Consider the following 19,235-nt stretch of genomic DNA (forward strand, 5'->3'; position numbering starts at 1 on the left):
TTGCTGATGAGCCTTACCAAATCTGGGAACAACCAGTGATGCTCCTGCAGATGTTTTCAGTGATCTAGCTGGGATATAAGGGTTCAAGCGATCCCTGGGGCTGTCTCTATTCACATCTCACACTATCTCTTAATGTTTTTGGCTGACTGGAATGTGTCCTTGAATGCTGACAATGTCTCTTGCTTGCCTGGATAGAGGACAGAGAGGAGTTTGTGTAGAAAGCAGCCTACCGTATGGAGACAGCATTTATATTAGTTGCTCTTCCCGCTCTTCTCTCTGGCCCACCCACCGCTGGAAGGTTGACCGGAAGGGAATGTGGCCCTTGGACTGAAAAAGGTTCTCCACTCCTGTTCAAGAGGAACCATAATATATTTAAGATGCTTACTGGATAAGTAATGCTTTGAACTCAGTGAAACTTTGGGGATAATACAGGAATATTATTTGAGACAGTTTAATAGGTATTTGAATATAGATTTGCAGCCCCCCCATTTATGTGTGTTCTACTCATGTGCGACTGTGTATACGTGTGATGCCGGGGAATAAACAATTCAAATCCAGAAATTGTGGGAGAGACCTGGAGAGTCCTTGTGGCTCATGAAGAGACCCTCCCTGGAGCCCAAAGAGGGTGGACAAAGCTATGAAGAGAACAGAGGCATCACAGGGCTTTGTTTATGCTGTTAAGTTTCTCCACCTAAGAGCTGATGTGTGGCATAGTGCAGCAGCAGCCTGCATGACTTGCAGCCTCCTGCCAGCCCCAGAGAGTCATTTCTAGTTGTGGATATTTTTGGATACAATATTTTTTGGTATGGATTGAAAAGAGAGTGGCAGAGATGGCGTTTGAAGAGTGTTTAGAGGGTGCTCCCCACTTTACGTGATTTCATTTATGTGTGCAGGGCCCCAGAACGTAACCCCACATAAGTGGGGAGTCAACTGTATTTAAAGGAACTTGAGACCCTCTATTTGAGACTGCCAGTCAGATAGATCAACGGCCTGGCTCAGTATAAACTAACTAGCTTCATATGTGGGGCAATTGCCCTTCCTCTGTATCTTTTGGCGTAGCTCTTTACCTTTAACCATCTGGATTGATTTTTACAATTATTTCTTGTCTGCAGCCTTGTCTGAAGCTCCAAAATATAGCACTCAGATCATAGAATCATAGAGTTGGAAGAGAACACAAGGGCCATTGAGTACAACCCCCTGCCAAGCAGGAAACACCATCAGAGCACTCCTGACATATGGTTGTCAAGCCTCTTATATGAGAGCGCCCTTTGCCTTTTTAAAAGGAACTGTCTAATAAGAAAATTTCTTCCAGTAGCACCTTAAAGACCAACTAAGTTAGTTCTTGGTATGAGCTTTCGTGTGCATGCACACGAAAGCTCATACCAAGAACTAACTTAGTTGGTCTTTAAGGTGCTACTGGAAGGAATTTTTTTATTTTGACTATGGCAGACCAACACGGCTACCTATCTACTACTGTCTAATAAGAGATGCTGCTTTTGGACAGGAAGCTTGGTGACTCCTAAGTCCTTTCAAACACTGTGGTCCTGCAGTTACGTGTTTACATCCCCAAAAGTCTGAGGGATCATAAAAGATCAGGAATTTGGATAAACTAAATACAGTAGCTTATTACAGAGGTCATAGTGAAATGGGTCACCATAGTGAAAACATTATGACTTTGATTAAAAGAAGGTGGGAAATGAAGGCTCCATTGAATCTCTATTATTCAGTTAATTTAAGATTGTGAACCTATAAACATGTTCCTTCCCATCAAAATGAATGAAGCCTATGTCTAGGGTTGCAGATTTAGGCAGGGATCCTCAGGCCACTTAAGGTGAAATGCTTTGATATGTTGACATAGCTTGACCCTAAGACTTGCAAGCCCAGTAAATAGAAGTATACTGACTGCTTCACCAGCCAAGGGTAAGGAACTAATCTGGTGTTTCCAACAGACTTTGATAGCACAGATCTTTAGCTCATAGGTATCAGTTTTGTTGAATTCAACAGGGCAAAGCTGATTCTAGGAATTGATGCTTTATGGCCTTGTCATGCAAATCATTCATTTGCTGCTATGCTCGGTGCAAATTCTGGGTGGCCAAATTGCAAGGCTATTGCCTGGGTCACTCTTGGATTCATGCCATCAGATACACACAAAAATCTGGCATTTTTTGACTTTGTGATTGGAAGTCATCTATCTCTACCAGTGGTGTAGACTCCAGCATAAGAACAAAATGGAAGGAGGGGAAAGGACTGGAAAAGCCAAATAATAGCAAGGAAAGAAAGAAAGAGAAAGAAAGAAAGTCTTAGAGCACTTTGGCTTTTTGAAAGAAAATATAAACAGGTACATTGATTTTGTTTCATATTTCCCCATCTTTTCCCTCCCTCCCCTTTCCTACTAGTTCTTTGAAGATGATTGCCCTGCTCCGCATTAAAAGATGTTATCAGTCCAAAAGAGCAAGTGTGCTCTTACACTAACTAATATCTGCTCAAACGTACCTGACTGCATTGGAAATGTTGCAGTAGATTGGTATAGCAGAGAATAATGAACCGCTGCACCCCATTGAAATGTAATTACACAGCACTCTTGTTCTTAAACCTATAAGGTGAAAGAAAGATGAATAGTGAAAGTAAAAACCGCTGACCCTTCAAAGTTTAATTTACGTTATGCATTCCCTTGCCCTTCTGATAGGTTTTAGAAAGGTCATAATTTAGGGTATTTTGCCGTTGATAAATGATCTGTGTGTTTGTGTTCACACGCACCGATTGATTTGTTATAGCCAAAATATTGTTTTTATAACAACCTGCAGTAGGCAAACAACAGACAAAAGGAAATCCAAGTAGGAGGTGAAGCGAAATTTGATCCTCCTTGGGATGGAGGTGGGAGGCAAGAAGCATCAGAGTCTGGTTTAAAAGGAAGGAGTGGCTTGGTTGAGGTCTGTTAATTTCCTCAGGGCACCTTATACAAGTGTTTGCCCCATGACGAGCATCCAAACCCTTGGTGCAGTTCCAGCTGATCACAATGGTTTTGTGTTGTCCAATGCCAAAAAATCTTTGCAACTTGGAGAGCTCCCTAGGTGGCAAAGGGTTGTTGGGGCAATTTTCCCGCCTTTCTAGCCTTGGATGAGGCTCCTTGTTTCCGGGCCCAGTTGATGCATTATGCATCAGGGCTGCCTGCAACTGACAGCCCCTCAGCCAGCGTCTACTTGAAAAGCAATGGTGCTAATCAAAGTCGACACATTTGAATGTCCAGACACACACACAGAGAAATTTACTAATCAAAAAGTGTATTTCCTAGGGCTGTCTCCAGAGAAATCCGCAGGAAGAAATTGGAATAATTTATTAGCTTACAAGTTTTCGTTGACAGTTAGCCCAAGGCTATTTATCTCTGTAATAGAGAACGTCTCCAATGTGGCAAAATTGACCAAATCAAACAGCTTTGATCAGAAAATGAATCTGGCAAGGCTGTCTGTCTGCCGGTCCCTGGGGAATGGCGGGAAACAAACAAAAAGATTTAACAAGTGGTCAATAGGAAAGAGAGAGAGAGAAAATTTGCAGGCTGCAAACTCCAGGAGCTTGCAATAGTTCTCGTTCACTCTCACTCACTCACTCTCTCTCTCACACAAAAATTACTGAAGAAATAAATTATGTGTCTCATCATAATGTTTAACTCTGTAGTTATGCATAATCGCAGTCATGCAGTCCAAACTAAGAAGCAATTCTTGCCTAAAGGGCATGAAGATAAATAGTTCCAGCAAAAGGGTGGGGGACATGCCCTAATTTATCCTTTAAAGGAAAGGAAAGAATGGCACTCTCCTTAGCTGTATGCATCCTTTTTATTTTTTACACTATTTGCCCCTGAACCAAAAATTGGATTAGGCATTGGGAGCAACTAAGAGGTTTTTAGTTGTCAGTTTAGATTTGGTGTGTGTGTGTGAAAAGGTTCATTTTTGCTAGTTTGCTGCATGGCCAGAGGTGTTGCCATCCTCCTCCAGTATCCTCTCAAATCAAACATGTCAACTATTTAGCTGCAAATTAATTAGATAGGAATTAATGCTTTGGATAAGCACATTAAAAACCAACACTAAATACTTAGAATTACATAAGCAGCATATCAGGCAAGGAACAAGATTGGCTAGAAAAGTAGCATCTTTATGTATTGTGGGTTTTGTGTCTAATGCAAACAGGACAAAAAGTACTTTTCCTATCTTCTTGCTAGCTTGAGACAGCAGTCAGCTCCTGGCAGACAGCATCACCATCATCTATAGATCTTGGTGCAAACTATATTTACTCACTAGGACTACTGTCTGTGGATAGTTATGTCCTAAACTTTTCCACCAGTTTCTCAACGTACTGCTAGTAATATTGTGCTTTGTGTCATCACACTGGAGTAGCTAGGGTGGTCAGGTGAAGAACTTCACAAGGCTCTTGCACCTTTAATTTTTGCACAGAAGAGGAATTTCAGTAGATGAATTTGTCATACAAGTTACACCTGCTGACTATCTCTCTTATGCACATTAGGAAGCCCTTCTTTTATTTGGCCATCCCTAGGTATAGTGGGCAATGTATTCTGTACTGGGATCATATTTTCTGGGGCATTTAAACCATACAGGGTGCCCAAAGCAGGTTCTGTGCCAAAACTGGGCCTAAACTCCAATTGAAATGGAATGGACCTAGAACATCACTTTCCTCCAATATTGCTTGCTTAAGAACCTTGCCCAAGAAGGGCAGATTGGCAACTGGCCAAATGCAGGGAGGGTTTCCTAAGGAGTGGTTTTACCACTTCCTCCTTCAAGCAGGCAGGGCTGACCCCAGAGCTTTCCAAACTTTTCATGTGGGTGACACACTTTTTAGACGTGCATCATTTCATGACACAGTAATTCAGTTTTTCTGAGGTTAAACTAACCCCTTTCCAGCCCCGGAGGAGCGTGGGGAGTGTTTGCGTGACACACCTATACACTGTAGCTGACACACTACGTAATGTGTTACAACACAGTTTGGAAAGCTCTGGACTACCTCCTCTCGCAGGGAAGCATTAATCACTTCCCTGGCCTAGCCAGCTGTCCCCTCCCTGCTAGTTTTTAGCAGCCAAGAGGGACAAGGGTCTAGAGCACAAATGATTGTCCTGACCAATCCAAGCACCTTGCCCATGTCCTTGAGCCTTACTAACAAACTCATCCAACATAACAGGACTAGACAGTGCTCTGGACACCTCAAGATTCATCTGATGTAACAGCGGAGTCAAGATCTCAGTGGATGCAAGCAATTTTGTCTTCAAAATGCTTTGCATACAAGTCACATCAAATAACAACAACAACAACAACAACAACAACAACAACAACAACAACAACAACAATTTAATTTACATCTTGCCCATCTGGCTGGGTTTCCCCAGCCACTCTGGGCAGCTTACAACATATTTAAAAAAAATCAAACATTTAAAACAAAATGTCACATACAAGCAACAAACCAATAAATCAATAGAAACCAATAACAACAATGATAACAATTAACAACAACAACAACAGCAAACAGTTAGTGTTGGTTCTACCACATCCATAGATCAAGACTGTTAAAGGCCCTGTAATACCTGTAAAAGCTCTGCTGGACAGCATAGTGAGGATATAATGAAAGCAGCAAAGTATACCTTCTTTGCTGCCTTCACTGCCACTAAGTAGGCTTGATGATGAACCCTCACCAGAGCTCAGTTGTATTTGACTGGGGTTTCCTCCAGTTGCATTCAAGCTGTCTTCCAGCTTGTCTCATTGCCCTAAGTTCTGGAGTATACTGTTGAGTTAAGCGGGCTCCATGAAGCTGGAGAAGGGTGCTCAGGAGCAATAGAGTCAATGGCCTGAATCATTTGGATGTTCCAGAGGTTGGCCAGGCCTTTGACAGGAGTGTCATAGCATCCAGACAAATCCCCGAGAGCATTTTGGAAACCCATTGGATCTATCAGCCTCTGAGGGCAGACCATCCTAGTAAGTCCCCTACCTCTGCAGAGGGTAAAAGTGCTGAAAGCCTAAATCTTAACAGGAAGTGATCTGACCATGACAAGAGACTGATGTAAACATCCCCAACTTTCAGATCACTCTCTTCATGCCCAGTTGAGAAAACAAGGTCCAGAGTGTAGATTGCCACATGCATTGGGATGATGACATGTTGGGCCAACCCCATGGTAGCCATGAAATCTGCCCTGATGCTGAACCAAGTAACAAACCCTGTGACATGGGGGGGACCTCAAGTGAATTGAAATAGTTGATCAAGATTGTTGGCTTCAAGGCTTCATTTACCAAGAGCCCAGGAAAGGTAGTTTGGGGATCATTTATTGATTACTGAGGCTCCAAACATGCTAGTTCAGTGGAAGAGGTGTGGTATGTTGAACTAACCAGACAAAAGGATTAAATATGGTTGTGTGTGTGTGTGTGTGTGTGTGTGTGTGTGTACGTGTGTGTGTGTGCGCACACACACACACACACACACACTTTGATGGTTCTTCTGACTCATTCCTTGTGCAGCTCTAAAAATTAGTAAAGGTAAAGGAACCCCTGACCGTTAGGTCCAGTCGTGGCCGACTCTGGGGTTGCGGCGCTCATCTCGCTTTATTGGCCGAGGGAGCCAGCGTACAGCTTCCGGGTCATGTGGCCAGCATGACTAAGCCGCTTCTGGCAAACCAGAGCAGCGCACAGAAACGCCGTTTACCTTCCCGCCAGAGCGATACCTATTTACCTACTTGCACTTTGACGTGCTTTTGAACTGCTAGGTTGGCAGGAGCAGGGACCGAGCAACGGGAGCTCACCCTGTCGTGGGGATTCGAACCGCCGACCTTCTGATTGGCAAGTCCTAGACTCTGTGGTTTAACCCACAGCGCCCCCCGCGTCCCCCTAAAAATCAGTAGCTAAGATATATTAATTAGTCCAGTGATTATTCCAGCTTCTAATAGTTTCCCCAAATTCATTTGCATCCTTCCTCACTATGAAATGTTAGACTAATGAATGAAGCAACACAGATGATATATTCTAATTCAAGCCCAAAGTAATATGCTTCTGTCATCAAGCCATAACTGAAGTATCATTGAATAAAGAATATCCTATTGTCACTTGAAAGACCTCTGCATGAGGCTCAGACATCATGACTGTGATGGAAAAGTTCGTTTTGCTGGACCAAGTGTTTCCTTTTCTTCCCCTGCCAGCAAATGCTTAATGAACGGCAGCCTCTGATTGGCTGTGGTTCCAGGAGGGAGAGTTTAAAAGGAGAGGATTTGAGGAGAGACAGGAATTGGGGGTTGGTTTTGGAGGGTTGGAATTGAGGTTGGAGAGGTTAGGAGATAGGGAGACATTTTGAGGTATCAAGAGAGAATGGGAGAAAAAGTTGGTTCTGGGTAGAAACATTCACTCTGAGCGCATTGTGAAGGACAGAGTGTGGTGTCCTGTAGGAGGAATAGACCAAAATTTTACTGGGAGGCAGAGGTTGAGCCTAAGGAAAAGAAGAAACTCCCAAACCCAGTACAGTGGTACCTCGGGTTAAGTACTTAATTCATTCCGGAGGTCCGTTCTTAACCTGAAACTGTTCTTAACCTGAAGCACCACTTTAGCTAATGGGGCCTCTTGCTGCCGCTGCGCCACCACTGCATGATTTCTGTTCTCATCCTGAAGCAAAGTTCTTAACCCGAGATACTATTTCTGGGTTAGCGGAGTCTGTAACCTGAAGCCTATGTAACCCGAGGTACCACTGTAAAGGGAGGGGGTGTGGAGAGCTCTTTGGTCTATTACTTAAAGTACCTCAGGAGGAAGAGTGTTAAAGGGGAAGGATAACTGAAAGAAAGTATCACTGTATAAAGGAACCAAACCTATAACTCAAAAACCACTGAGGACGAATAAAGTAAAAATCACACTGTATTCTTGAAGTAACCTAAGCATAATCCATGTGTGCTATATACTATCTTGCCTTAAATAAATCTTTATTGTTTATTTAAAGAAAACTTACTAGTTATCCCCTCATAGAGGTCCCCTCTGCAGGATGCTCTGGGCTAGAATTTTAAGAGGAAAGAAAAGAAACCTTTGGGGAAAGGGTTGTTTAGTAAGGAGGGGCGTAATTTATCTGAGTGAGAGCAGGTCCACCGGTGTGAGAGGAAAAAGTGCCGTCGCGCCTGTCGCACAAGACTACTCAGAAGGTTCATTTTTTAAAATGTCCTGTTTAAACAAGCTACTAAGAAGATAGCACCATTATTGAAACACTGATAACATTTAGCCTTAGATCTTATTTTCATCAAAAACTGGCCCCGTAGTATTATTACTTATTCAGCATCTGACTAATGAGTTGGATGAGAACAAATTGACTGTAGCTCCAATCAAACATGAGGGAATAGATGCTTGTTGGGAAGGGGAAACATTTTGGAGCGTGGAATAAATGCTATTTCAGAATCATTTTTGGAGCTGTAGGTTTTTCTTTTACTTAAAATGGCTCATACAGTCAGACGGTTAAGCAGACCCCATGGTATTCATATGTAGGCACCCATAATCCTCAGAACATGACAGCACCCTTTTGTATAATAATCTAAGTTGATTCAAGGGTCCGGCTCTTGGTAGAGACTACATTTTTGAGTGATTATTATTATTTATTAAATTAATTAAAAAACTTCCTAACATGTCTTCTGCATCGTATCTGCATTTTTGAACTTTATCACTATTCTTAGCTTGTAATGAAGCAACTTGAAACACAATCTCTGCATGAGATAGAGGAAGGCACTTAGGACTAATTTCTTTCTGCATCAAGTGGCACAAATTTATGCATATTCATTGGCTCTGTCACCTGATTAAAGAAATGTTAATCAATTGCATGAGGATTAGTCAATCAGTTAATCTGATCTACATACACTTGTGCATCAGTAAAATAATAGCTTTCAGGGGGAAAAGCATGCATTCTGTGCTTTTAGATGATGAATGCACATGTTATAGCAAGGACTATCTCAGGGTACTGCAGACCTACATATTTTTGGTGGTAAGATTGCTTTAAAAGTGCACTCATTATATTTCATTCATATATGTACTTTTTAGGGCTGAGTTCAGGGCGGGAAGTTCTGGAAGTTGGAAGTATGTGTCTGAATCCAGCACTGATTGGCTGATACTTGTGACTGACTGATTGATTTTATTTATATGCTGCTTTTCCGCAATTGGCTGTGCCCAAAGTGACACACAGCAGACATTCAAAACTTCAAAATACAGAGCATTGGAAATACAAATATGTGTATCTTCGACAGCTGGGATACCTCAGCCGGTAGAGCATAAGATTCTTAATTTCAGAGTTGTGTGTGTGTGTGTGTGTGTGTGTGTGTGTGTGTGTGTGTGTGTTTGAGCCGCTTGTTGGGCAAAATATTTCAACACTGCAGGGGGTTGGACTAGATGACCCTCAAGGTCCCTTTCAACTCTAAAATTCTATGGTTCTATGATTCTCAGAAGTTAGTCCCTGGGATTTACTCTTAGTTAAGTATGTTTTGGATCGCAGCGTAATTAGTATTTATGCAAATATTCTGCCAAAGCTCAATTCAGTATTTTTTTCTTTTTTACAAAAAGCTTTTTAATATAATACCTAGAGCTGTTTAAATGAATGTGGGTAAGTGAGAAGGGGTGAGGCTTAAATGTCCTCCTATGTGCCCTATTGTATGGTAGAAATACTTCAAGTTCTGATGCTCTTAAACATATATTAACTCTCACACAATTCTGAATAGCAGAGCAAAGTGACTGCTGCTGTCTCTTTAAGACCTTTGATCATTAGCCTTGCAATGACACCTAACTAACTAGAATCACTGCTTGAAAATTCACTCATGAATCATGACTTCAGCTAGACTCCAAGACCTTAGGTCTCCTTTGACCTTAAACACTTTCCTCAATGCCATTAAATAAATTAAATGTTTAAATTACTTATATTAGCTTTAATTATATAATTATAGAGTCAATGAGAAATAAATCTGGAAAGGAGAGACTTTAATTTAAAGAACTAGCTTTAACTTTGAAGTGGATGAATGCTCTAGTAGAAAGAGTTGAAACAGCAGCTTGCTGATTTTTAGATTGGGTAGCAGACAAAGCTTACTTGAAATACCCTAACACATGATGACCATGTAAATCAGACTGCTGTCCAATTTGGTTTGTAGTAAACTCATTATTTGTAGAGAAGAGCCCAGGATGGTCTGACAGCTTTCCTGCTATATGGTAGTTGTGTTAAAAGTCAAGATGCTTCTCTGGGCTGGAAGCGGAAGCTGAGGGAGACTGGTGAGAGCGCCTGCCTGCCCACCTTGGAGGAAACATCCCACTGCCTGCTGGCCTGGGTTGGAGCGGGTGTGAAGATGCCAGTGGTGGTGATGGCGGCGGCGAGTGGCGCCCTCGGCTACCAGAAGCTGCTGGAGCAGTGCCAGACTCAGGAGCTGGAGGCCCCTGGAGGAATAGCAACACCACCTGTTTATCCTAGCTTAATACTTTTTACATAATGACATGAACAATGCACAGTATTTGTGGGAAAGTCGAAATGCTTAACTATGAGCCACCTTGAAAGCCTCTGATATGGCACATACAATGTAAAGAACACAGAGACATATAACAACTAAATATAATGACTAACAAGTATGTATCCTGCCTTCCCCAAGCTGGTGACCTCTAGATAATATTGGACTACAACTCCCACCACCCCAGTTTATTGGCTATGGTAACTGGGGCTGATGGAAGTTGTAATCCAGTAGTGTCCAAACTTTTTTCAAAGAGGGCCAGAAGGGCTAACCAAAGTTGTTAACCTTTTATTAGGATTGGAGTTGTTGGGTCCGATTAAATCAACCGGTAGGCCGGATTAGGCCCCCAAAGCGGACTTTGGACATTCCTGTTGTAATCGAACAACATCTGGGGGGCACTAGGTTGGGAAGGAATTATAATCATAGATGGGCAAAAGAATGTGACAACATATTTTTATTTAATTTATTCTCGGCCTGCCAGGCAATTCACTATGAAATTTAATTTAGATATGAAATTGAGTTGCTATGTGTACTCATAGCTGAACTGGAATATTACTGGGGAAGTTGATTTGATAAATGAGGATTTTTAAAACTGCATGTTTAAAATTCGTATGAAAATAATAGCGTATTTTCCCCTGGAACAGTAGGTGCATATGTAATGCCCTATATAACTGCATTGCCTTACATGCCTCACCTCCAAATCACCTGCTTTTATAATTGTAGAGATAAGCTTACAGTTAGCATTTGTGTGTGGGTGGGGGGGGGGTTGTGGCAGGGAGGCCAAGTCATTTAACTTCTGTATTACTGAAACCATTTGCAGGCTCTTGGATGAAGGGTCAAGAACACAACGGCCAAAGATAGTAATGTAAAAGTGTTAATAATTCGTTCAAAATTCATAAAGAAACAAAAGGCACTATAAAGAGTTGAAATCAGGTCCAGACCATCTCATTGCAGGGCAGCCCAAACTTCAGGTTCAGACCATCTCATCATAGGACAACCCAGAATCAGTTTCATCCAGATTTTTAATGAACAGTTGATTTTGGTTGGTGTGCAAGTTCAACTTCACTGCCATTTAAATATTAATAACAATGTTGACAGTTTTTTCAGCAACCTCAAAGAGCATTCCCTGAATGCATAGTTTAGCATTAATCTGCCCAGGAGGATGCCACCAGAAGCAGCATCCCTGTGGCAAGTTCATCACTCACACTTCAGTTGTAACATATGGCAAGTCATAGCACACAGATTACCTCTGTCACTCTAAGAGTTTTCAGGCCACCACTACACATTCCTGGTGACAGCTGTGTGGAGATTCTCTATGCGATTGTGGCCGTTCATGTGGCAGCAACTTTGGAATGTTACAGCTGGAGAGCTTTTCATAGATATGCTGTTCTCATTTTGTGCCCAAGTAATTTAAAATAAAGTGCATATTACAGTTATTTTTCCATATAAAATTTAGTAATCTTTTGTTAGAATGTTGAACAGGTCACACTGACATTTCAAATGTTACTTGAATAAGTGGGACTATGAAAAAATATATATCCAGTGTCCTCTATCCGAAAATATAGCATGTGCCTTAGGAAAGCACACACTAAATGCAGCATGCACTAAATGCAAACTAAGTGGCATAGGTCAATGGGAGAAGACAAAATAGTGGAGGAGTAAAGGAATTAGACCAAACAAGGATATTTAATGTACCGTATTCCCTCCAGAATAGCCTGCAATGTTAGAGAGGTTCATTGTGTGAGTTAAAGTCACTCTAGGGCAGTTCTAACTTGCATGACTAATATTTACTTAGCTGATCACCAAAGGTCTCACTGATCTTGGCAGCATTACAAGGCTTGTATTTTCCACACAGATGAACTGTTCTTGAACAATTTCTCCAATGAATTAGGCACAAATGTGCTTTACTTCAGCATCAGACATGCATGGCCATTCATTCTGCCAACCTTATTTCTCAAACAAATATGCTTACTCTGGCAAATACAGGCAAAGTTTGCTTTTGTATTTTTCTCCAGTAATTTCCTTAGGCAACGAACAAAAACATAAATATGTCATATTGTGATGGTTCCAAGAGTTAATGCAAACAAACAGCACTTTTGCTAAAAGTGCATTATTATGCAGTGAAGAACTGAAATGTAAATAACACATAATATATAAATATTTCAAATGAACATAGCAGAAACATAACTAAGGAACAGAAAGCGGAGGTGTCTCTTTGAATTCAAGCTGTGGGAGTTTGCCTCACTTTCTCTTCCTGAAATTCATTTCTTACCTACACCCTCCATTCCATTCATATGGTAATGTAACTATTTGTATTAATGTTGTATTGTGCAACAAAATCTGTCTTCACAACTGCCAAAAGGCACATTTTATCACCTTGTGGGAGATAATCAAACAGTCCACATTATGATTAATACAATTAGAGAAATATAATACAGAAATGTTGGGTGCTCTTTATAGCAGGAGGAATTCCATAAAAATAGAAATAAGAATAAGAAATAGTTCCAGAGTCAGAATATTTTTCTGCTCAATGATAATGCCTTAGATTCAGACTTTGCTTCCTTAGGCAGGAATACCCTCTAAGTAGAGTTCTGCTTGGGGAACACTCCTCCCAATAGAGGGGAGGAAGGCATCTTTTATTCATTTCCCACACTAAATCCTCTGGATGTGAGCTGGATGTTGGAGGAGGAAGGGAGAATAGGCAAGAGTTGCCTCTCTTCCCACAGTAGGATTCCTCTGCTTGATCAAAAGCTTTCCATGGATGGAAAAAGCCTTTCTGTTAATGGAAGGTGAAGTCTGGATCCAACCTAGAGTTTTTCTTCTGCCATGTTTATAAATGCTGCACCTCAATCATACTCCCTTAGCATTTTTCTAAACTAAAAAGCCCCAAACGTTGTAACCTTTCTTCATAGGGGAGTTGCTCTAACCTCTTAATCTTTTTTGCTGTCCTTTGCTGAACCTTCTCCAGCTCTATTGTAATGTATTCCCATAGTTATTTAAAATTACCTCCCTCAGTCTTTTCTCAGTCTAAATTTCTCATTTAGTTTTCCCTTCCTTATTTATGAATCTGCCTAAGTTCCCCTGTCTACACCAGATAACAGTCTAGTGGCTAATTTGTATGTTTCCTTTAAGAAGAAATCTGTTGTGACTATCCACTCTACTGGAACTCTGGAGCAGATTGTGGAGTCCACAGTCACCCAGGGCATACAGAAAGAAGCCTGTCAGAGTTAGGTCTTTTTCTGCATGCCCAGAGTCCTTCTTTGAACTTCCCAATTTTGGCACCAGTAAGTATCAGTTTGGTGCTGGATGTGGGCCTAGGAGATCTTGGATTAAATCCCAGATTTTGTATTTCAGCCTCAGAAGCTATCTATAAAAATATGAACAGTAGGATTCTTCAAATATTTTCTATGAACAGACAGAGATTGAGGCATTTTTCTAACAGACAAATTCTACATAATGTATTAAAGAATGACACCAAATAATAGCAGTACCAATGCCAAGTTGATGGGCTGAATATCTATGTCCCAAAATAGGCCTATCCAAAGGGTCTGTGTGAAAAATTAAGAATAGTCAAGAAAGGTCAAGCTACCACCCTAATGTCCAAGAGAAATCTTTTACAGGCATTAGCCTGTATCTGTAAAACTGCCGACTAGCCTGCAGCATCCCTGCTTCCTTTCATAAAGAGGATGTTCTGCAAAGACAGGGAGGAGTTTTATAAACTACAAAATGGTTGGTTGCTCACCAGATTACTTTTTTCTTCCCTCATCTCCTCTGTTTGCCTTTGAAATGTACAATAAAGTGTTTGATTTATAGAACATCCACGAGAGAATGGGACAGTTAATCTAAGTGGTCAGCAAAGACAGAGCAGGAATAAAGATGTTAAACTAAAGGAAAGAACATGTAGATTTCCTTACACCAGGAAACTTTAACGGTTAGGAAATGTATAAAGAATGGAGAAACAAGCTTTCAAAGGGCAGGAAATGGCCGTGTTTTGGGATCAGTTCCAAAGACTGTTTGCCTGGGTGCAGTCAACACAAGTTCATATTTTCAGTGGATTTGCATGTCAGAATGGCTGTATAAATAGTTCAACCTATTCCAGGCAACTCATTTGTCTTTATTCAACTCTCTTTTTGAGGTTTTTACATGACAAGAGTATTTAGCAATTTGGAACATTCACAAAATTCATTTCGTACATGCAAATATGCAAAAAACTTTGGGTGTTTACTTTTCCATAGTAGTACATAACTCATAAAGTTCTTTCACAAAATCCGATATCTCTAAATCTACAGAAGGGAGATGATCAACCAATTCAAGACCGATAATAATAAGATACACTACAAAGCTGAATGAGTTCATTTGGGTACCTTTGGCAAAGAACTTGTTCATTACTGTCACTAATGTATGTTGGAACACATCTGATATGAAGTTCATAATTGAAATGTTATGAACACTTCAACATATGGATCTTTCACATCCACTTAATTGCCAGTTTAGTAATAATTTTATGTAATGAGGAATTATTAATAATACGTGAAAAACTAAATTGACGTAATCACCAAAAAACCATAATATGACACTTGTAGTATAAAGGATGTTATAATTCCAGGTGTTTTATGCTTTCCCCCTCATAAAAATGTATGCCTGCATAACATTAAAATTCTTACATAGAATTGTTAGCTACTAATTCTCTTAATCCATAACAGAGAGAGAGAGAGAGAGATTTATTCAGTGTCAAAGTATTTTCTTTGTATGTAGTTATGCCTCAGAATATGAATAATAATATCACCTTGGAAGGGTGAGGAGCACTGGCGGAGGAAGAGGAGTGCGGGGGAGTGCACCACCCCCGGCAGCACGATCCCGGTGGGGTGCCATTGCGGCTGCCCCCCCCCGCCCATGCTGGGTGCCATGCCCCCGCAGGCGGCATGCCACGCCCCCTGGTGGTGTGCCAGCCCCGCCCCCACCTGCTCTCCACCACTGGTGAGGCAGTGAAAGTTAGGGAAGATGTGAGATCAGAAGAAGCTTGACTTGGCAGGTAGATTGTAGTGCAGTGCAGTGCAGAGCATATGGGGAACTTACAGGAAGTCTGAACTTCTGAATATAGACAGGCTTTTTAATGGCATTATAAAAGCATTTCAATATACCGGAAATCCTATTTGATCTCAATTTCTGCAGCCAGTTTCTCTGAATATTGTAAAATGGAGTCCCATCTCTTATAGTAAGAAATACACATTATTTTCCTCAACTGAGGGGTGGGGGTGTGAAGAATCCCATGTTTTAGGAAGGGACTATTAAGATGTGACCTTGGATCTCTAGTACACAAATCCAATGATTGATCATTGGTATCAATCTGATGTTTAATATTGTACTTGGACCTTGTATTGTTATATTAAAGAGTATGTACCTTTTGGGATTTCTAACTTCGGGTGCACTATGGAATCATATTGCATGTTGTGTGGGGAATGGTTGTGTGTGCCCCCATTATCATGAGTTCATTGGGTTGTAGTCAACTAATATTTACTCAGAGTAGTTCCATTAAAATTAATAGACCAAAGTTAGTCATGGCCATTTGTTTCAGTGAGTCTACTCTGAGTAAAAGGTAGCTGAATACAACTCTAAGTGTCTTCCATTTGTGGATGCCATGTGAGTGTTGTCACTGGTACAACCTCTGACTCATAGGCTTTGGCAGTGTGTTTAAGGGTGCTTGAGGAATGTCTGCCATTTCCCTACCATTTTGGAATTTTCCTAGTTACATTCCCTGCCCCCTGGCTGTGCTGGTATAGGATATGGTAACTCTTCCATTTATGTATCTCTACCCCCAGTCCCCTTCATGGATCACTGCCTTGCCGTGGCGAAGGGGCTTGAAGAACTCAGAGAAGCTATGAACTATGCCGAGCAGGGCACCCAAGATGAACAGGCCATAGTGGAGAGTTTTGACCAAACGTGATCCACCTGGAGTAGGAACCGGCAAGCCACTCCAGTATCCCTGCCAAGAAAACTCCATGGACAAAGACAACAGACATATAAAAGTTATGACGCTGGAAGATGAGCCCCTCAGGTCGGAAGGTGTCCAACATGCTACTGGGGAAGAGCGGAGGACAAGTACAAGTAGATCCAGAGCTGATGAAGCGGCTGGGCCAAAGCCGAAAGGACGCTCAGTTGTGGATATGCATGGAAGCGAAAGGAAAGTCCAATGCTGTAAAGAAAAATATTGCATAGGAACCTGGAATGTAAGAACCATGAACCTGGGTAAGTTGGATGTGGTCAAAAATGAGATGGCAAGAATAAATATTGACATCCTGGGCATCAGTGAGCTAAAATGGACGGGAATGGGCGAATTCAGTTCGGATGACTATCATATCTACTACTGTGGGCAAGAAACCCGTAAAAGAAATGGAGTGGCCCTCATAGTCAACAAAAGAGTGGCGAAAGCTGTACTGGGATGCAGTCTCAAAAATGATAGAATGATCTCGATACGAATCCAAGGCAGACCTTTTAACATCACAGTAATCCAAGTTTATGCACCAACTACTGGTGCTGAAGAAACTGAAATTGACCAATTCTATGAAGACTTACAAGACCTTATAGAAGTGACACCAAAGAAGGATGTTCTGCTCATTATAGGGGATTGGAATGCTAAAGTAGGGAATCAAGAGATAAAAGGAACAACTGGCAAGTTTGGCCTTGGAGATCAAAACGAAGCAGGGCAAAGGCTAATAGAGTTCTGTCAAGAGAACAAGCTGGTCATCACAAACACGCTTTTCCAACAACACAAGAGACGACTCTACACATGGACATCCCCAGATGGGCAACATCGAAATCAGATTGATTATATTCTCTGCAGCCAAAGATGGAGAAGCTCTATACAGTCAGCAAAAACAAGACCTGGAGCTGACTGTGGCTCAGATCATCAGCTTCTTATAGCAAAATTCAAGCTTAAACTGAAGAAAGTAGGAAAAACCACTGGACAGGTAAGATACAATCTAAACCAAATCCCTTATGAATACACAGTGGAAGTGAGGAACAGGTTTAAGGATTTAGATTTGCTGGACAGAGTGCCTGAAGAACTATGGGTGGAGGCTCGCAACATTATACAGGAGGCAGCAACTAAAACCATCCCAATGAAAAAGAAATGCAAGAAAGCAAAGTGGCTGTCCAACGAGGCCTTACAAATAGCGGGGGAGAGAAGGCAAGCAAAATGCGAAGGAGATAGTGAAAGATACAGGAAATTGAATGCAGATTTCCAAAGAATAGCAAGGAGAGACAAGAAGGCCTTCTTAAACGAGCAATGCAAAGAAATAGAGGAGAGCAACAGAATGGGAAGAACCAGAGATCTGTTCAAGAAAATCGGAAATATGAAAGGAACATTTCGTACAAAGATTACCATAATAAAGGACAAAAGTGGTAAAGACCTAACTGAAGCAGAAGACATCAAGAAGAGGTGGCAAGAATACACAGAGGAATTATACCAGAATGATATGGATGTCTCGTACACCCCAGGTAGTGTGGTTGCTGACCTTGAGCCAGACATCCTGGAGAGTGAAGTCAAATGGGCCTTAGAAAGCACTGCAAATAACAAGGCCAGTGGAAGTGATGGTATTCCAGCTGAACTGTTTAAAATTTTAAAAGATGATGCTGTTAAGGTGCTACACTCAATATGCCAGCAAGTTTGGAAAACTCAGCAGTGGCCAGAGGATTGGAGAAGATCAGTCTACATCCCAATCCCAAAGAAAGGCAGTGCCAAAGAATGCTCCAACTACCGCACAATTTCACTCATTTCACATGCTAGCAAGGTTATGCTTAAAATTCTACAAGGAAGGCTCAAGCAGTATGTGGACCGAGAACTCCCAGAAGTGCAAGCTGGATTTAGAAGAGGCAGAGGAACCAGAGACCAAATTGCAAACATGCGCTGGATTATGGAGAAAGCTAGAGAGTTCCAGAAAGACATCTACTTCTGCTTCATTGACTATGCAAAAGCCTTTGACTGTGTTGACCACAGCAAACTATGGCAAGTTCTTAAAGAAATGGGAGTGCCTGATCACCTCATCTGTCTCCTGAGAAATCTCTATGTGGGACAAGAAGCTACAGTTAGAACTGGATATGGAACAACTGATTGGTTCCAAATTGGGAAAGGAGTACGGCAAGGATGTATATTGTCTCCCTGCTTATTTAACTTATATGCAGAATTCATCATGCGAAAGGCTGGGCTGGATGAATCCCAAGCCGGAATTAAGATTGCCGGAAGAAATATCAACAACCTCAGATATGCAGATGACACAACCTTGATGGCAGAAAGTGAAGAGGAATTAAAGAACCTTTTAATGAGGGTGAAAGAGGAGAGCGCAAAATATGGTCTGAAGCTCAACATCAAAAAAACGAAGATCATGGCCACTGGGCCCATCACCTCCTGGCAAATAGAAGGGGAAGAAATGGAGGCAGTGAGAGATTTTACTTTCTTGGGCTCCATGATCAGTGCAGATGGTGACAGCAGTCACGAAATTAAAAGACGCCTGCTCCTTGGGAGAAAGGCGATGGCAAACCTAGACAACATCTTAAAAAGCAGAGACATCACCTTGCCAACAAAGGTCCGTATAGTAAAAGCCATGGTTTTCCCAGTAGTGATGTATGGAAGTGAGAGCTGGACCATAAAGAAGGCTGATCGCCGAAGAATTGATGCTTTTGAATTATGGTGCTGGAGGAGACTCTTGAGAGTCCCATGGACTGCAAGAAGATCAAACCTCTCCATTCT

The 19,235-nt window shown here is 41.5% G+C and overlaps 2 long non-coding RNA genes across 8 annotated transcripts in view; one reads left to right on the forward strand and one right to left on the reverse strand.

Moving 5' to 3' along the window:
- The window catches only part of LOC308597443, a 41,389-nt gene extending 29,592 nt beyond the window's left edge, over window positions 1-11,797 (reverse strand). For 2 of the 3 annotated variants that reach the window (XR_014012989.1, XR_014012990.1), the window contains exons 1-2: window positions 11,737-11,797; window positions 2,494-2,593 (exon numbers count right to left, since the gene is read on the reverse strand). This is a non-coding gene — a long non-coding RNA (uncharacterized lncRNA). Of the gene's footprint in view, window positions 1-221; window positions 348-2,493; window positions 2,594-11,736 lie in introns of those variants that run through there. The other variant, XR_014012991.1, reaches the window with a different exon arrangement.
- LOC308597383 overlaps window positions 1-19,235 on the forward strand; it is a 159,734-nt gene that overhangs the window by 23,470 nt on the left and 117,029 nt on the right. The gene's annotated exons all lie outside the window — the stretch shown is intronic.

Source organism: Podarcis bocagei (genome assembly GCF_964188305.1).
Source record: "Podarcis bocagei genome assembly, chromosome: 11".
Taxonomy (NCBI): domain Eukaryota; kingdom Metazoa; phylum Chordata; class Lepidosauria; order Squamata; family Lacertidae; genus Podarcis; species Podarcis bocagei.